The sequence below is a fragment of the Carcharodon carcharias genome, chromosome 2 (genome assembly GCF_017639515.1).
Source record: "Carcharodon carcharias isolate sCarCar2 chromosome 2, sCarCar2.pri, whole genome shotgun sequence".
Classification (NCBI taxonomy): Eukaryota; Metazoa; Chordata; class Chondrichthyes; order Lamniformes; family Lamnidae; genus Carcharodon; species Carcharodon carcharias.
The window spans coordinates 130,854,873-130,873,967 of NC_054468.1; the positions used below are offsets into that span (position 1 = coordinate 130,854,873).

Genomic DNA, 19,095 nt, shown 5'->3' on the forward strand with positions numbered 1-19,095 from the left:
TTCTCCATGAGGTGGAAATGGGGCGCTTGGAAATCTGAGAGGTGGGGTGAGGTGATGCTGTGTGGCCCTGGAGTCGGGGGGAGGGGGCAGTTGGGGAGGTGGGTGGGGTGGGTGTCGGGGTTGGGGGGCAGGTGAGAAATCCAATGAAAAAAGGCAATTTGAAATCTCAAGGAAGTATCATCATTTATATAGCACCGCTGACGCAGAAAAAAATTCCAAGACACTCCACAGGGGCATAATCAGAGAAAATCAGACATCAAGCCAAAGATAGAGATACTAGCAGAGGTGGCCAATAGCTTGGTCAAAGAACTGAAACAAAGGTGAAAGTGGAGAGGTGGAGAGATTCAGGGAAGGAATTCCAGTCAGATTTCTTTCAAGGGAGGATGCTTAATTTTTAGAGTTAGCTTAATTTTTACAGTAGGAACCTGATGAATCAACATTTGGTCATTAAAGATATGTTAAATACTATATGGAGGTGGCATACCTACAAGGGCAACTAAAGATGGGCAATAAATACTGGCCCAGCTAGTGAAGCCCACATCCCGTGAATAAAGAAAAAATAGTTGAATTTTAAAATATATAGTATTTTGTCTATTTGGTGGATTAGGTGGCATGAAGGTAACTGTGAACATGAATTTTGGCACTGTTACTCAAGAGCTTGTCTATTTTCAGTAAAAAATAAATTCGTTTGATATTTAAATCTAAAACATGGTCCCCTGGAGACTGGAACAATAGCTTATGGAGGTCCAAGGTAAATTTGTTAATTAAAATCAATTATCAGAAAGGGTTTGCTTTACCAATGCGTTACTTAAATCTCAAGTAAGGATAGATATTCCTGAAGATATGGGAAGCCAGGACACAGCTCTATAGTTCACCCAAGATTTGAGACAAGCAACAACCTAGGGTAAGAAGGTTAGAAATGGCTCAAAAATCTATCAGCAGCCCTTCATCCAGTTATTGTTTTGAATTGGCAAATGCCTCTGCTAAAATATAAATAGAAACTAATAGGATGTAAACATGTGTAGTATTGGCCCACTAAGATCAGCAACAGGCATAGCAAGGTTGATGTTCTGAAATGCCAGTTGGCATTCTGTACGTGGGCTGATTCATGCTGTCGATTTGTGCACAGTTGAAGCAGCATTTAGATGTCCACACTCAGTTCATTTATGAATTTTAATGTGCGCAGTATCCTTATATTACTGGTTGTTTTGATTCAAAGACATGGCTCAGAGAAGAAAGAATTGTGATTTGACACGCCTCCATTAGTCATATAGTCCTTTCATCTCTGATATATATAAAAAAAATCTGACATAGGAAAAATACAGCACTCCTGTGTAATGCAAGATCACATTGATTTAATTCAGTTTTAATTTCTATCTGAGGCTCAGGGAAGTGATAATTTGCTAAACTTACACACACAAGCAAACTAACCTCTACTTCAGTCTTTTGTGCACAATCCAAAGTGCCAACAATTGGCAAAACATGTACTAGACTGTTGGTTATGATTTATCAAAGCTAATCACTGAGTCAGTAAACCTAATTCTGAACACATAAGTGTGTCTTTATAGGAACATCAAATGAGGAGTTGGCCATTCAGCCCCTTGAGCCTGTTCCCCCATTCAGTTAAATCATGGTTCATCTGTATCTTAATGCCATCCACTGGCTTTGGTTCTGTAGCTATTAAAACCCTTGTCTAACAAAAATCTACCAATCTCAGTCGTATAAGTTCAATTGGCCCAATGCCAACAGGTCTTTAAAGGAGAGAGGCTGGGATGTTCTGCCCTTTCCCTGGCGGGACCGCGCCAAAAATTCATTGACTTTTGGTGGGACTGGAAGACCCTGATGGCAGGTGGGGCCAGAAAATCCCGGCCAGAGTTTCAGATTTTTATTACTCTTACTAAAAGAAGTGTTTCTTGAGATCACTCCTGGCCTAGGCTCTAATTTTAAGGTTATGCTCTCCTGTTCTGAGCTTCTGCATCTCAAGAAATCATTTCTAACTACCTCAACATTCTTTCATAATCTTTCAGATCTCTGTTACATCACCCCTTGGCATTCTATATGCAACCCCTCCTTATAAAATAATTCTTTTAGCTCAGGTATCATTTAGTGAAATTATGCTGCGCCCCCTCTAAGGAATAGATATTCCTTCTGAGGTGCAGTGCCCAGAACTGAAAGCTGTACTCTAAATTGGGTCTTAGCAGAGCTTTATATGATTCTAACTTAATCCTCAATCCTTTATGCTCCAGTGCTCTTGTGTTAAAGACCAATATTCCATTAACCTTTTAACTTATGTTTGTTGCCTATCTTTTAGAGCTTTTCTTTGTATTTGGACCCCAAAATTTCTCTGCTTCTCCAGAGTTCCTAGCTTCTCACAGAATCACAGAATCACGCAGTGCAGAAGCGGCCCTTTGGCCCATTGAGTCTGCACTGACACGTGAGAAACACCTCTTATAAAATACTTTGCCCTATCATCCATAAGTCCGAAGTGAATGACATCAAGCTGGCCCTCAATGAACTCCATCTGCCACAGTTTAATCCACTCAATTAATCGATCAATATCACTTTGCAACTGTGTGCTCCCAACTGTACTACTTACTGAGCCACCACCTTAGTGGGATTTACCTAGGCTAGCCACATCAACATTGTGGCTACCAGAATAAGGAAGGGGTTGGGTACTCTGCAACTTCTGGAAGTGCCTGGCCTCCAGACCTCTCAAAAACCCCTGCACTATCTACAAGGCTCGAGTGAGAGTTGTGATGTAACACTCACTAGTGGCCTGGATGAGTGCAAATGCAACAACACTCACGTAACTCAGCACCATTAGGGACAGGGCTCTGCCACTGAACTAGACACCCACTCCCTCCATCATTGGAATACTTTGTTTACAGTATGAACAATTTACAGGATGCACTGCAGTAACTCAAAAGTGTTATTTCAACAGCAATCAATCAGAAAGACAAGAGCAGCAATATTTTAGAAACATCATCATTATCTCCAAGTCGTACAGCATACTGACTTGGCCGTATAATCGCTGTTCCTTCATCATTTCTGGGTTAAAGTCTGAGAAGGCTGACCCCAACATGATCACTGGAGCGTCACTAATGCAAGGACTGCAACATTTTAAGGAGGTTCCCCACCACATCCTCAAGGTGACCAGGGATGGGTAATCAATGCAGTATTGCCAGTGGCCAGAAATAAATAACAAAAAGTGTAGACTTCAGGTGACTTGGGTTTGGAAGCAGGTGACTGGACCAAAGCACGCAGTTGTAATTCAGTCCATGGGAGGATCTTCACCACACAGGCTGCAACAGTTCAAGAAGAAGACCTTCTCAAAGGCAACTAGGCTGGTGAGTAAATGCTGGCATTGCTAGTGATGCCCATATCTATGAACAAATAAAGAAGTCCCCATTTTAAAGTCATGCATTCTATTCTTATATTTCCATTTAAAATTCCCACATCTGCATTAATAATGGATTGCTAATGTAAAGCAATCACACTGTAATTACATCCTTTGCCAGGGCAGGCACGACAATGCCTCCACTAGTAGAAGTGTGTAATTATAGCATTACACATTTACACTTTCATTATAATTGCGGAAATGGAAATTTATAATTGCAAAAGTTAACAAGGAGTGTACACTGCTGTAAAACTTTTTTTATTCTGTTAAATAGCTAGATCTATTAAGTACTAGATATTCAATTACAGTGCAGCTTGCACACCAAAATTGGTTCCATTTAAGTTATTACAGTACTTACAAATAGAAGATAACTCATCACACAAAAATAAATGTTAAGACATCCATATGAGAAATTCCTGCTCATTAGGCAGTAGCTGTTGAAATGGTTGAGTTCTAAATTGCACTAAATCAATGTGTACAGCTGAATTCACAGCTCACAACGAGAAAATGATGTGTTTGAGCCTCACAATTACCCATCACTTGAAATTGGAAGGCATGTTGAATGATTTGTGCCACTTCACTAGCTGTGTGTGCTTTAAGGAGCAAAATTGTGCAGAGATTCTACAGAATTGTTATGTTCCATTCTCCCACGAACAACTCACTCCAAGCTGCAGTTTAGGATAGTAGAACTATACAGCTCAGAAGAAGACCATTTGTTCCATCGTACCTGTGCAATCTCTTTTAAAGAGTTATTCAAGTATTCCCACTCTCTTGCTTTTCCCCCACAGGCCTGCATGTTTTTCCCTCCCTTGAGTACTTATCCAATTCCCTTTTGAAAGTTATTATTGCATCTGCTTCCACCACCTTTACAGGCATTGCGCTCCAGATCATAACAGCTTATGGAGTAAGAGAAAACTTCATCTTCCATTTATAACACATTCGCTTAAATCTGTATCCAACCCACCTGTTAGTGGAAACAGGTTCTACCTATTTGACATGTCGAAATCCTTTATAATTCTAAACATTGCCATAAAATCTCCCTGCGACATGTTGAAAGGGTGGCCAAATGTGAGCCATTGGAGGTTGAGATCTCTTTATCCAAGATAGGGATAGCACTTTAAGAAGTTAGATAAAAGGAAGTCGAATTTTAAGAAAATATTGACCTTGGTTGCCTTTAGCCAGGAACGATCCATAGCCTGCAAGAATAAATAGCAGGGAAATGGTTCTGTTGCGGACAGGGTGTAGATGTTTGTTGCAGTACTTAAAAGACGCAACAGATGGTGAATAAATCTCACTTGTTTTAAGATTTAACCTGTCTAATTGACCACTAGATCCCCAGCCTGCTTCAGCTTGCTAATTAATGGCTCTTTACTTAAACGCACGCAGTATTCGGAACAAAATAAATGAATTAAGGACAAAATAGAGGTTAATGGGTATGATCTTATAGCCATTACAAAGATGTGGTTACAAGGAGATCAAAGTTGGGAACTAAATATTCAGGGGTCTATGACTTTTTGAAATGATAGGCAGGAAGGAAAGGGTGGTGGGGTAGCTCTGTAAGTACAAGATCAAATAAGTACAATAGCAAGACATGATCTTGGATCGGAAGATGTGGAATCCATATGGGTGGAGGTAAGAAATAACAAGGGGAAGAAGACACTGGTGGGAGTAGTTTTTGGGTCCACTAACAGTAGCTATACTGTAGGACAGAGAATAAATAGGAAATAATGAGGGCATGTAAAAAAGGCAGTACATTAACCTTAATCTTCATGTAGTTTGGGAAAATCAAGCTGGCAGAGCTAGCCACGAGCAAGAATTCATAGAGTGTATTCAGGACAGTTTCCTAGAACAATATGTTGTGGGTCCAACCAGGGATCAGGCAATTTTGTACCCGTAATGTATAATGAGGCTGGTTTAATAAATGATCTCAGAACAAAAGATCCCATAGGAAACAGTGGCCATAACATGGTAGAATTAGCATTCAGTTTGAGAGGGAGAAACTTGGGTCAGAAACAACTGTGCTAAACTTAAATAAGGGTAATTACAAAAGAAGGAGAGCAGAGTTGGCTGGGGTGGGCTGGGAAAGCAGTTTAGCAGGAAAGACAGTTGCTGAACAATGGCAGACGTTGAAGAAAATAGTTCATGACTCACAACAAAAATATATCCCAGTGAGAAAGAAGGGTTCTAGGAAGGGGATAAACCAATCATGGCTAGCCAAGCAAGTTAAGGAGCATCAATTTGAAAGAAAAGAAACATACGATGTGGCAAAAGTTAGTGGTAAGCCGAAGGATTGGGAAAGCTTTAAAAATCAACAGAAGATGACTGAAGTAATAGAGGGAGAAAATAAACTTTGAGGGTAAACTAGCAAGTATTATAAAAACATACACTTAGAGCTTCTTTAAATATATAAAAAGGGAGAGAGCAGCCAAAGTGAACATAGGCCCCTTAGAGAATGAGGCTGGAGAAATAATAATGGGGAACCAGGAAATGTCAGAGGAGTTGAATAAATATTTTGCATAAGTCTACACGGTAGAAGACACTAATAGCATTCCAAAAATACTAAATAATCAAGGGGCAAAAGTGGAAGAGGAAATAAATATACAAGAGCTGTCACCAGAGAAAAAGTACTAGGGAAACTAATGGGGTTAAAGGCCAATAAGTCCCCTGGACCTGATGGGTTTCATTCTAGGATATTAAAGGAAGTAGCTACACAAATAGCAGATGCACTGGTAGTAATCTTCCAAGAATACTTAGATTCTGGAAAAGACCCCGAAGATTGGAAAACCACCCTTATTCAAAAAGGGAGGGAGACAAAAAATGGGTAACTATAGGCCAGTTAGCTTAACATCTGTCATTGGGAAAATGTTAGAGTCCATTATAAAGGACGTAATAGCAGAGCATTTGGAAATGCATAATATAATCAAGCAGAATCAGCATGGTTTCATGAAGGGGAAATCATGCCTGACAAATTTATTAGAATTCTTTGAGAAGGTAACAAACAGGTTAGATAAAAGGGAACCAGTAGATGTAATATATTTGGATTTCCAAAAGACATTCGATAAGGTACCACGCATAAGGCAACTTAATAAGATAAGAGCCCACGGTGTTGGGGGTAGTCCATTAGCATGGATAGGGGATTGGCTAATTAATAGAAGACAGAGAGTTGGGATAAGGGGGACATTATCAGGATGGCAACCTGCAACTAGTGGAGTGCCACAGGAATCAGTGCTGTGGCCACCATTATTTACAATATATATTAATGACTTGGATGAGAGAAGTGAATTGACTAACGCCAAGTTTGCGAATGACACAAAAATAGGTGGGAAGGCAAGTAGCGAGGATGACATAAGGAGTCCACAGAGGGATATAGACAGGTTAAGTGAGTGGGCAAAAACGTGGCAGATGGAATATAATGTGGGAAAATGTAAGGTTATGCATTTTGGCAGGAAGAATAGGGAAGGTGAATATTACTTAAATGGAGGAAGACTGCAGAAAGCTGCAGCACAGAGGGATTTGGGGTCCTCGTGCATGAATCCCAAACAGCTAACATACAAGTTCAGCAGGTAACAGGGGAGGTAAATGGAATATTGGCCTTTATTTCAAAGGGAATGGAGCATAAAAATAAGGAAGTCTTGCTAAAACTATACAAGGCACTAGTTAGACCACACCTAGAATACTGTGAACAGTTTTGGTTCCCTTATCTAAGGAAAGATATACTGGCATTGGAGGCAGTCCAGAGAAGGTTCACTGGGTTGATCCCGGGGATGGAGGGATTTTCTTATGAGGAGAGGTTGAGTAGCCTGTCCTCATTGGAGTTTAGAAGAATGAGAGGCAACCTTATTGAAACACATAAGATATTTAAGGGGCTTGACAGAGTAGATGCTGAGAGGTTGTTTCCTCTTGTGGGAGAGTCTAGGACCAGAGGGCATAAACTCAGAGTAAGGGGTCACCTATTTAAGACAGAGGTGAGGAGGAATGTCTTCTCTCAGAGAGTAGTGAATCTGTGGAATTCTTCACCACAGATGGCTGTATAGGCTGGGTCATTAAGTGTATTCAAGGCTGAGATAGACAGATTTTTAATCAGTAAAGGAATCAAGGGTTATGGAGAAAAGGCAGGAAAGTGGAATTGAGGATTATAAGATCAGCCATGATCTCACAGAACGGCAGTGTAGGCTTGATGGGTCGTATGCTCCTACATCTCATGGTCTTATGTCAGAAAGGGGATTCTTTTGCTCTGTGAATGCTTAAGACCGGATTTTTCCAGCCCCTTACACTGGTGGGATCTTCTGGTCCAGCCCATGTGATTAGAGATTTCAGTGGCTCGCCGGACCCGCCACGGGGAAATTCTGGCCAAAGACTCACTATCATGGAGGAAATTCTGAGAACATCCAGATAGACCACATTAGCATTAGCAGGGGTTGGTGGTGTCATGGCAATGTCACTAGACTGTTAATCCAGAAACCCAGGCAAATGCTCTGGGACAATGTGTTCAAATCCCACCATGGTGACTAGTGAAATTTAATTAATAAAGCTGGAATCAGTAGTGAATCTCAGTAATGGTGATCATGGAATATCTTTGTTGCAATAGCTTTTCTGGTTCATAAACGTCCCTTTTTGGGAAGGATTTGCCATCTTTACATGGTCTGGTGTGGGTGAGACAGCGAGTACGTGGATCCGATTAATACCAACAGAACATGAAGCGACCCTTGTTCCGGCTGAGGTAAACTTGGACTCTGCCTTATCACCCCACCCATAGTAAAAATATGTTTGCGCTTTGCCACGGATTGGTGAATAAGAGCCAAGCACCTGCCTTCGGGCAAAGAATTCAAAAAGACCTCCTACATGTGACCCCTGGCTCACAGGAACTTGGTTGACATTTGACCTAGCAAGCCACTCAAACTGCTGCATAAAAGTCAACCTGGATGGACTGCAGTAGTTCAAGAAGGTGGCTTACCACTTTCCAAGGCAACTAGGGATGGGCATTGTCTTGTGATGCCCCCATCCTATGACAGAATTAACAAAAAACAGGAGTGGACTAACAAGGTTCTGGAATTCTGGCAAAAAAGAAATTGGGTCATCACGATGAATGGAGGGAACTGGAGGCTGAGATCCAAAATTTGATGCAGAGGCTGGTGTTAGGAGAGCCTAAGGTGACAGACCCACAACCTGGTCTAGATTGGTTCAGCAAAATGTCACTGTTAATGTGGACCTTCTGTCAAATAAGAACATATGAATTAGGAACAGGAGTAGGCCATTGGGCCCCTCAACCCTACTCCACCATTCAATAAAATCATGGGTGATCTGACTGTGGCCTCAACTCCATATTCTGCCTACACCTGATAACCTTTGGCTCCCTTGTTAGTGAAGAACTTATCTACCCCCGCCTTAAAAATATTCATTGACCCTGCCTCCACCACTCTCTGGGGAAGACAGTTCCAAAGATTTATGGCCGTCTGAGAAGAAAAAAATCTTCTCATTTCTCCCTTAAATGGGAGACCCTTACTCTTAAACCATGTCCCTTAGCTCTACTCTCTCCCACCGGAGAAACATGATGTGCAAAGTCAAAAGAATGGTGGAAAGAACAATGGTCAGGAATTGTGTCTCCTACTTCTTGGTAAGAGACACCCAAAAGGCAAACTTTGACCTGGAGTTGATGTATACAGCTAACTATCAGTTGCTGAAGGGGGAATTCCTGCAGGAACTCCCATGGCGAGTTTCAAGCATCAGCCTATGAAGTGAATAAGCCTCCTGTACTGATATGCCAGGCTGCGGGCCGCAGGATGAGCCAAATAAACTGGTGAAGATGATGGAGCTAGTTGTCTTGGATCGGTTCAGCTGACTCTACCCTAAATGTTAGAAGATGGGTTGGACGAGGAAAGCATGCGCAGGTCCAGGAGTTAATGGCTGCCATAGATTGATATCTAGTGGCGGAATAGCTGGCTTGTGACTAAAGAGACAGGCCTTCCTCGCCTAGAGAAAATCCAGTAAAACTATACAGGGCAAGGAGGCTGCTGAAGCACAGCAGAAAGCTATCAAGTGTATCTACAGCTTTTTTGATCAAAGTTCAAAATGTTGATAGGTTGCTAAGGTAGTGGTGTTGCGATGGATGCAGGCATATTACAAGATGACATACTAACATTGGAAACTATGGACTGTAGTCTACAAAAGTAGAATCCAGTTTCTGAGGAGGATTATTTGGGCCTCAAGCAAACTAAGCCATGTGCAGGCTGCCCACTTTATTTTTAAAACCCATAAAGATAAATGGTAAAGAGGTCATTGCGCTGACTGATTCTGGTCAGTCTGTGAACTTTCCAGTTTGGTAGCTGGTCTGACTTTCCCAGTTACTTCACGGGTCCAGTATAAGGGTTGACATGTGCCCGGGGATGTGTGTCATTACCGCACTACCAGAGTGACTTTAGAATGTGATGGAAAAAGTGAGGTCATTACTGCAGAGGTAGCTTCAGGCCTCGCTCAGCCAGTAATTCTGGGAAGGGATGTTCTGAAATTTGAAGCCATTGCTTACAAAGTCCAGAATAAACCTGTGTTGAACATGGGCTGAGATTTTCCAGAAACCATCACAGGCAGGAATAGAAAACTTGGAGAGGCAGCCAAAAGTCCATTGACTTTCATTGAGGATCATAAGACCCTGGACAGGAGCTGAAAATCCTGCCAGTGGTCACTGTTGCAATGTGCCTTTGGAGAATACGTGTCATGTGGTCCAGTCTTATGGCAGTATCATTGCAGAATTGCTCTAAGCGCAATGGCAGGTGTGAAGAACGATGTTTTACCCACCGGCCGCAATGGCCGGTTTTTGCACCATATTGTCTGCTTCCCGCCTCATTAATCATGCAGCCACAGGAAGCATGCTGTTTCGCTGGCAGGAGGCCTGTGAATCAACCGGCATACTGCTAGCTCACCATTTCCTCATTCTGGGTGCCATATCCAAACTGCAGCCATGCACACAGTTCTCAAAGCTTGCAGCCCAGAACTGCTCCATTGAAGCCATGGCCTTGACAGCCAAGAAGAGTTCAGTGATCTGTCACTGGAATGCCTTTTGGAGGCCCACTGTAATTTCATCTACCCCCACTCTGGCTGCAGGAGGTCCAGCAATCTCACCACTCCAGCTTTGGAGGTGGCAGCAATGGTGGTCAGTGCCAATGCTTCACAGAAGAGGTTGGCCATCCAGTACAGAAAGATAATGAATGATCTCACCTGTGCCACCAGGGTAAGGCAACCATGTCATCAATCTAAACTCACACACTCACAAGGTCATCACCCATTCACTGGCATCTCATTCACTGCCAGCTCAAGGGACATCACCATTCACTCTTTCACACACACCCTCACATCTCTATCTGGCCTCATCTCCTCTGGAGACTGCCACCTCAGCCTTCACCATCTTGAGGCCATTTGCACAGATCAACATGTGCCCCGCACAGACCCTGTGATAACCCCTCCCCCAGTACAGCCCTCGACTTGCAGCCTCTTCTCTTGCCTGAGGCCACTTTTCCCCCTTCCCCAGCAAGTCTTGACTCAAAAGCCATTGAAATGCCACCCCCACCTTTCGGCTGGTCTGGTAGGTAGAGACCTGCCCGTGAGCCCCCACTAAAAGTGATGTGGTGCTGCCTGTGAAGCCTGGCGCTGATGACCATGAGTGCTGCCCAAAGCCAGCTAGGAAATGAACCTCAAAGTCCCAAGCGGAGTGCAGCCCGCTGGGTGCACATCATTTATGTACAATTGTGAAACACATTGACGTGCCCGAATATTCCAGTGTGGCGGTGTTATGGGGGGAGGTGGTTGATTCCAGTGAGCAGGGCTGATAATGAGATGCTAAAGTATTGAAATTAGGTTCCCAACATGCAGCGGCAGGAAATGCGGCTGCCATTGACAGGTGAAGCGGATGATTGCAAACTGGTTTTACAATGATGTGAAACTGATTTTTGTGATCTGATATTTTCCGCTCATGCCCACCATGATGCCATCGCAAACGGGAGTGGATGATTCACCCTTAGTTTCACTTTTACTTTGAGCAGAGCACACACAAAACTCTGATGACTGCAAGCTTTATACCAATGTATAAATGTTCTCATGTGACTAGTCTTAATAAATGAACTCACAACGTGTTTACCCCCCATCCCTTATGAACGATTGGTGCCTTATGTCTTAGGCAGTAAATAGCCCAAGGTATTGTAACACTATTAATAACATGTTAGACAACCATAAGAAGTTCAGTAAATTTTCACTCTATGGACCCCCAAGCTATCTCAGGGGATTGGGAAGAAATGAAAATCTGAAGGTGAGTGAAAGTGTGATAAGTCTTGAGGAGCTAGAGGACATCATACCATTACTTTAGGACATTTTTTAAATATTCATTCATTGGATGTGGACGTCGCTGGTTAGTCCAGCATTTATTGCCCACCCCTAATTGCCCTTGAGAAGATGGTGAGCTCCCCTCTTTAACCTCTGCAGTCCATGTGGTGTAGGTGCACCCACAATGCTGTTAGGGAAGGAGATCCAGGATTTTGACCCAGCGACAGTGAAGGAATGGCGATATATTTCCAAGTCAGGGCGGTGATTGGCTTGGAGGGGAACTTCCAGGTGGTGGTGATCCCATGTGTCTGCTGCCATTGTCCTTCTAGATGGCAGCAGTCATGGGTTTGGAAGGTGCTGTCTACGAAGCCTTGGTGAATTCCTGCAGTGCATCATGTAGATGGTACATACTGCTGCTACTGTGCGTCAGTGGTGGAGGGAGTGAAGCTTTGTGAATGTGGTGCCAATCTTGTGGGCTGCTTTGTCTGGGATGGTGTCAAACTTCTTGAGTGTTGTTGGAGCTGCACTCGTCCAGGCAAGTGGACAGTATTCCATCATACTCCTGATTTGTGTCTTTTAGATGGTGGACAGGCTTTGGGGAATCAGGAGGTGAGTTACTCACCACAGGATTCCCAGCCTCTGATCTGCTCTTGTAGCCACAGTATTTATATAGGTAGTCCAGTTCAGTTTCTGGTCAATGGTAACACCCAGAATGTTGATAGTTGGGGATTTAGCAATGGTAATGCCATTGAACGTCAAGGGGCGATGGTTAGATTCTTTCTTGTTGGAGATGGTCATTGCCTAGCACTTGTGTGGGATGCGAATATTACCTGCCACTTGTCAGCGCAAGACTGGATATTGTCCTGGTCTTGCTGCATTTGGACATGGACTGCTTCACCATCTCAGGAGTCACAAATGATGCTGGACATTGTGCAATCATCAGCAAACATCCCCACTTCTGACCTTATGATGGATTGATCATTGATGAAGCAGCTGAAGATGGCTGGGCCTAGGACACTACTCTGAGGAACTCCTGCAGTGATGTCCTAGAACTGAGATGATTGACCTCCAACAACCACAACCACCTTCCTTGGTGCTAGGTATGACTCTCACCAGAGTTTTTCCCCTGATTCCCATTGACTCCAGCTTTGCTGGGGCTCCTTGATGCCACATTTGGTCAAATGCGGCCCTCATGTCAAGGACAGTCACTCTCACCTCACCTTGGGAGTTCAGCTGTTTTGTCCATGATTGAACAGAGGCTGTAGTGAGGTCAGGATCTGAGTGGCCCTGGCGGAACCGAAAATGAGCATCAGTGAGCAGATTATTGCTAAGCAAGTGCTGCTTGATAGCACCGTTGATGACCCCTTCCATCACTTTACTGATGATCGAGAATAGACAATGGAGCGGTAATTGTCCGGGTTGGATTTATCCTGTTTTCTGTGTACAGGACATACCTGGGCAATTTTCCACCTGGCCAGGTAGATGCCAGTGTTGTAGCTATACTGGAACAGCTTGGCTAGGGGCACAGCAAATCCTGGAGCATAAGTCTTCAGTACTATTGCTGGAATATTGTCAGGGCACATAGCCTTTGCAGTATCCAGTGCCTTCAACTGTTTCTTGATATCACATGAAGTGAATCAAATTGCCTGAGGACTGGCATCTGGTGCCTAGGTCGATGCCGGTTAGTCCATCCAGTTTCATTCCTTTTAGACTTTTTAGTGGTTTGATACAACTGAGTGGCTTGCTAGCCTATTTCAGAGGGCAGTTAAGAGTCAACCACATTGCTGTGGGTCTGAAGTCACATGTAGGCCAGACCAGTTTAGAGCAGCAGATTTCCTTACCTGAAGGACATCAATGAACCAGATATGTTTTTCCCGACAATCGATTCATGGCCATCATTAGACTTTCAATTCCAGCTTTTTATTAAATTCACATTCCACCAGCTGCTGTGAACCCAGATCCCCGGAGCATTACGCTGGGTCTCTGGATTACTATCCAGTGACAGTACCACTAAGCCACTGCCTTCCCCTCGATTCAAGACTACATCAATCAGATATCAAAGCTAGAATTCTCTAAGGCATCAGAAGCTGCTGCAAAGTCATGACTGCCAAAGGGAGGAAACATGCTGCTCCCAAATTTAGCGATGCCTCCCTCGGGCACCTACTAGACACAGTAGAGGCCTACCATGAAGTCTCCTACTCCTGCTCTGGGCGAAGACCAGCAAGCAAGGTGAGAAATCCTGCATGGGAGGCAGCAGGAGCAGTGGTCAAAAGAGGACAGCCACCTAGTGCCAAAACAGGATGAATGATTTCTTCCATTCTGCCAGGGTAAGTCACTTCTCTCATCACTCTTAAATCACACACTCACAAGCCCATGACACATCCACAGGGATCTCAAGCACAGCCAGTTCAAAGCATATCACCATTCATTCTCTCACAAACAACTTCATCCACCCTGCGGACTGAGTCCTCATTCCATCCATGGCACCACTCACCACCCACACATGCCATGTAGCCTTCTCATCTGTCCTGGCAGGTGTCCTACTTACACTCTGTTCATCTGTATTCATGCAGGATAAGCTGGCACACAGCAAAAGAGAGATGTCGCAGACTGGTAGAGGAATGCCAGACATTAAGACCCTCTCAGACTTTGAAAATGAAGTTGGACCCTTCCTGTGCTGACAATGGGGTCAGCAGTGCTCAAGCAAGTGAGGATCCAGCAGTGCAACGTCCATCAGACAAACATGATGCAAGTCGGTTCCCCTGTTCTGCAGTTCACTGCTGTGCACTAATTATCTCTCCTTACTTTCGCAGGCACATCTGGGAAGCAGCCGACAGGGTCCATGACCCAGGGCCTCGGCTCAAGGCCGGAAGATACCTTGAAAGAAGAATCTAATGATACCCTAATTGAAGACTGGCCACAGCGCTCACCAAACCCTCCATCAGCACGGAGACAAACACCTCAGTGGACCCAGTTCTAGAGTAGCCTTGGGCTCACAACCTGATGAGCACATCGCACTATCTGATCCACAGCAGGTGGGGGCAGAGACTTCCCAGGTCCCTGCACTCGGAGGGCTGCTGGAGGCCAGAAATTAGCTGAGTCCAATTCAGATGATGAGCCTCTGGACTTGATCATGTCACAGTTGCTGGAACTGCAAAGGTAAGCTCGAGAACATCAGGAAGGGATGTCCGCTGCACTCCTCAGGTTGTAAGGCACGATGGAGGAGTCCATCCACCTTCAGTCTAAAATGATAATGCTGGCATGTTAACGCACTGAGGTCAAAACTGGTAGGATGGCAGCTGCCATGGACACCTGGGCCCAAGAAATCAGTCCTGCACTGCTGCGTGGGCTCAACCCCATCTGTGATGCCATAGTTGGCCTCCAACAATGTCAATGCGGGAGGAGTGCATGGCAGCTCCATCTCACTCCAGCTACCCCTTCCCCTCAAGGAGTCAGCTAGGGATCCTCAGACGCCCATAGGGAGGAGGATCAGCAAGTGCACACCCTGGAGCCATTCACTCAGGTGACTCCGGTAGTACCCGGCCCAAACAAAGCCCCTCTTCCTGTGACCCCAGCAGCTCCAGTTCCACAGGCTGAGGAGGGTGCAGCTATCACGCAGCAGGAAATCCAAAAGCAGGCCGAGGCCCTCCAGGTCTCGGCCCTCCAGAGGACACCTATCAAGGTCATCACAGACAGGATGTGGCAGTCAGCAGCTTGCCTCCACTATGGATGTCAGGGGAGCACCAAGATGTGGCAGCAGGGTTCGGAAGGTTAAGGAGATGCAGCTGTACAGTCTGGGCAAGGGTGTTAATCACTTGTACATAATGTTCACTATTTTAAATAAACATCCCAGGATTTCTCCCTGCCTATGGCTCCTTGTTCTGATGAACAGTGTTCGTGTCACTCAGATATGAAACCTTGGTTCCTGCACAAGATAAAGGCAGGTATCTCAGTCCAGAGCCTCTTCCCTGTGCAGTGTGTAACCTTCAGACCAAAGTGATGATCCAGCCTCACACTCATTGGACACATTAGTGATGCCTGTACCTTGATGGTACTTGTCATTGCTACCAGAATGTAATGGGCAGGCATCACAGAGTACAGTCATTCTCTCTGTGTGCTCTCAGCACCTTTGAGGTGGGGCTGACCCCCATCACTTCAGCATCTGTGACCAGTGACGCTGTGCTCTTGAAGGGCTCAGGTGCTGAAGGCAGACAAAGGATCAGATGCATTTAAAGTTTCACAGCTGCATCTCTATGATATGACCCTGATCACGGAGCACAAGCGAGCTGCCCTCTGCTGGACAGGAGTCAGACATTCTCAGAGGCTATGTGAAGATCTATGGAGTGTCCTCACTGCATATCATCATCACCCTCCTGGAATCGAGCAACTACTGGGGCCTCCGCTGCATCTCCATGACAGGAGCCTGAGCACTGAGGGTATGTGCACTGCCATCAGCCATACAGGAGTCAAACGTTCACAGATGCAAGGTAAGGGTGTCAGGACTGTCCTCACTGCATCTCGTCATCATCCTCCTCGAATCTTGCAGTTATGAGGGGCTCCTGCACATGCCTGCCTCGTCTGGCCAGTGAGACAGCCTCATCACCGGCTTCCTCACCTTCAAGAACCTCACCACCATCATCCCCCTCGACGTCCTCCTCATCAGAGGAGAAGTGCTCCACCATCTCCTCCTCAGCCAGGTCCTCCCCCCATTGCAGCGCCAGGTTGTGTCACGGGCAGCAAGCTACGATGATATGTGACACCCCCTAGGGATTGTATTGCAGACCTGTCGAGGCAACGGAACCTCATTTTCAAAATGCCTATCGTTTGCTCCACTAAAGTCCGAGTCACGGCATAAGCCTCTTTATACTGTTACTCTGCTGCAGCCTGAGGCCTCCACAAAGGCATCATCAGCATGTCCTCTGTGAGTAGCTCTTGTCCCCGAGGAGCCAACCCTGCAGCCTCTCTGGACTCTGGATGATATCAGGGATTTGAGACCTACATAAGGATGTAGGAGTCGTGGACGCTCCCTGGGAATCGTGTGCAGACCTGAAGGATGTGTTTGTGGTGGTCGCAGACCAGCTGAACAAGCAGCAATTGGAAGCCCTTGCGGTTGACGTAGTTGACTGTTTGTTGCCATGGAGATCCAAGCGCCACCTGAGTGCAGTTGATGGTGCCCTGCACCTGTGGAAAACCAGAGATCTCTGCAAATCCCAGCACTCTTGCTTCCTGGCTTTCCTGATCCCAGGCAAAATGCACAAAGTCCTGTCCCTTTACGAAGATGGCATCCATGACCTCCTGGATACCCTTGTGGGTGGAGGCTTGCAAGATCCCACAGAGGTCACCTGTGGAGCCCTGGGAGGAGCAATTGGCATAAAAATTGAGAGCCACGGTCACTTTTACAGCCACTGGCAGTGGATTCCCTCCATGTCTCACCTGGTGCCAAATCCTGCAGCAAGTGGCATATGTGACTGACCAGCTCTCTAGACATGCATGGTCTTTAGCGACACTGATTCTCAGTCACCTGTAGGAATGACAGGCGCCATCTATAGATCCTGGATCTACAAGGCGCCTACTAACAACAGCTCATAGTGAATCTTCAGCTGCATGCGCAGCAGACCCTACCGGCCCTTCATCTTGAGGGAGGTGCTCCTCTCTTTGCCGAGCCAGGCACCTCCACCACTCTCCTCTTCTTTTTCTCCACTTCCTGTAAGCCACGAGGCATACCACTAAAGCACCCGGCCCCATGATCCTGATGTTCTCCTCCTGCTGGATCAAAGAGAGAGACATGTGGGTTAGCATATGTGTCCTAAGAACCTGTCTTGGTTAAGTCTGAAGGCCCCTTCATGCATGCAAGAGAATGCTGGGCATCACTTGGATGGCCAGTGTGTAGTGTGCTCATTGGCTGTCCGAAACCCAACACACCTCCACCCCACTCCATTTGATCGATTGGCTGCAGCTTTGCCCATTGGACTACATGCTGTGCTCTTAGCTCAGGCTCAGGCATTCTCCTAACTCGCACTGCAAGGCTGCACCATTAGCTTGGGCCATGGGAAGAGTGGTCCAAACGTTAAAAAGGCATTGCAAGGGGCTGTGAGTGTACTCACCAGTGACTGCACCATGACTACCTTTTGCAAGGGCTTCTACAACTTGCCCAGATGGCCAATTGCTCAGCTGCCCCCTAAAATGCACATTAATTTGGAGTAAGCAGTTGCGGAGTTAAAAGTTTTGGAAAATTTGGTGGCCCTTTCATGCTTTTGTGTTGCTTGAGTGGGCAGGAAAGCTTCAGAGGCCCGACTCCAGTCATGTCAAGGAAGCTGCAGTTGAATGGTCTCAGCTGCGGAAGAATGCTCACCTTTGACAAGCTTTTCCAAGTGCGTGGCCGCTTCTCTCACACTCCACCCCCCTCCTCCCATCACCCCCCCCCCCCCCACAGGCATGTGCTTGAGTATGCCCTTCAGTCTGTCTGTGCTGCCTTGCCCCCTGCCCACAGCACCCCCGGCCTCAACCGCACTGGAGCCCTTGCCCCGGCACCGCACTGGAAGCCAGCCGGGAAAAAACGACTGTGCTCCCCGCAAATGCGCAGCGCCTCTTCCTTGATATCCCACGGGCGATGATGGCGAGCGCTGCGCAAGGTTGTGTGCACTCACTTCCAAGTTCCACTCAAAGCTCAGGTCGCCAGGTGCACATCTTTTAAAGGCAGCTGTGAAGCATGTCGTTCTGAAGTCACGCGGCCGTGGGCAGTAAACTTGATAGTGGGGGAGTGATTCCAGCGAACAGGGCTTATAATGAGATGCAAATGTATTAAAATGATATTCCTGACATGTGGCAGTGGGAAACACGGCCCACCATTGATAGGTGCAGTGGACGATTGCAAACTGTTTTCACGACAGCGTAAGACCGTTACTTGGTTTTATTGAAGTATTGGTCCCCCACCTCCGCCCCGCTGCCTGCCTGTCCAACGCCAATGGGGGCGGAAAGTTCCGGCCATCATTTCTTCCACACTAAAGGAGTGTCCCTACCTCCCTTGTAACCATCAATGCATGCCAACCATGAGGCGTGCCAATATATTTAGCTCTGACTGAGTGTCAACAAATAACAATGATGCACTCATGAATAAAGTCAATCCAATGTAATGTGAAATATTTGCCAGTGAAATGTAATTTTGAAAAACACCCATGCCACTTTTGGTGCTCTCAATTAGTTTTATGTCAATGGCAATGGAGTTGGGCAGGACAGTTGTGGCCGTGATGGAGAGCCATTCCTGGTCCATCAGGAAGCTCCTTTCTAGCCCACCTGTAGTTGCAGCTGATGGCTGGTTTCATCAATGAGTAGCTCCCCCGCTGTGTTATTGCACATGTCTCCCATCACGCTACAGGCACTTTAAATTT

At 45.8% G+C, this 19,095-nt stretch overlaps 1 protein-coding gene across 1 annotated transcript in view; it reads right to left on the reverse strand.

Moving 5' to 3' along the window:
• The window catches only part of LOC121288224 (metabotropic glutamate receptor 1-like), a 619,300-nt gene that overhangs the window by 573,479 nt on the left and 26,726 nt on the right, over positions 1 to 19,095 (reverse strand). The window lies entirely within an intron of this gene.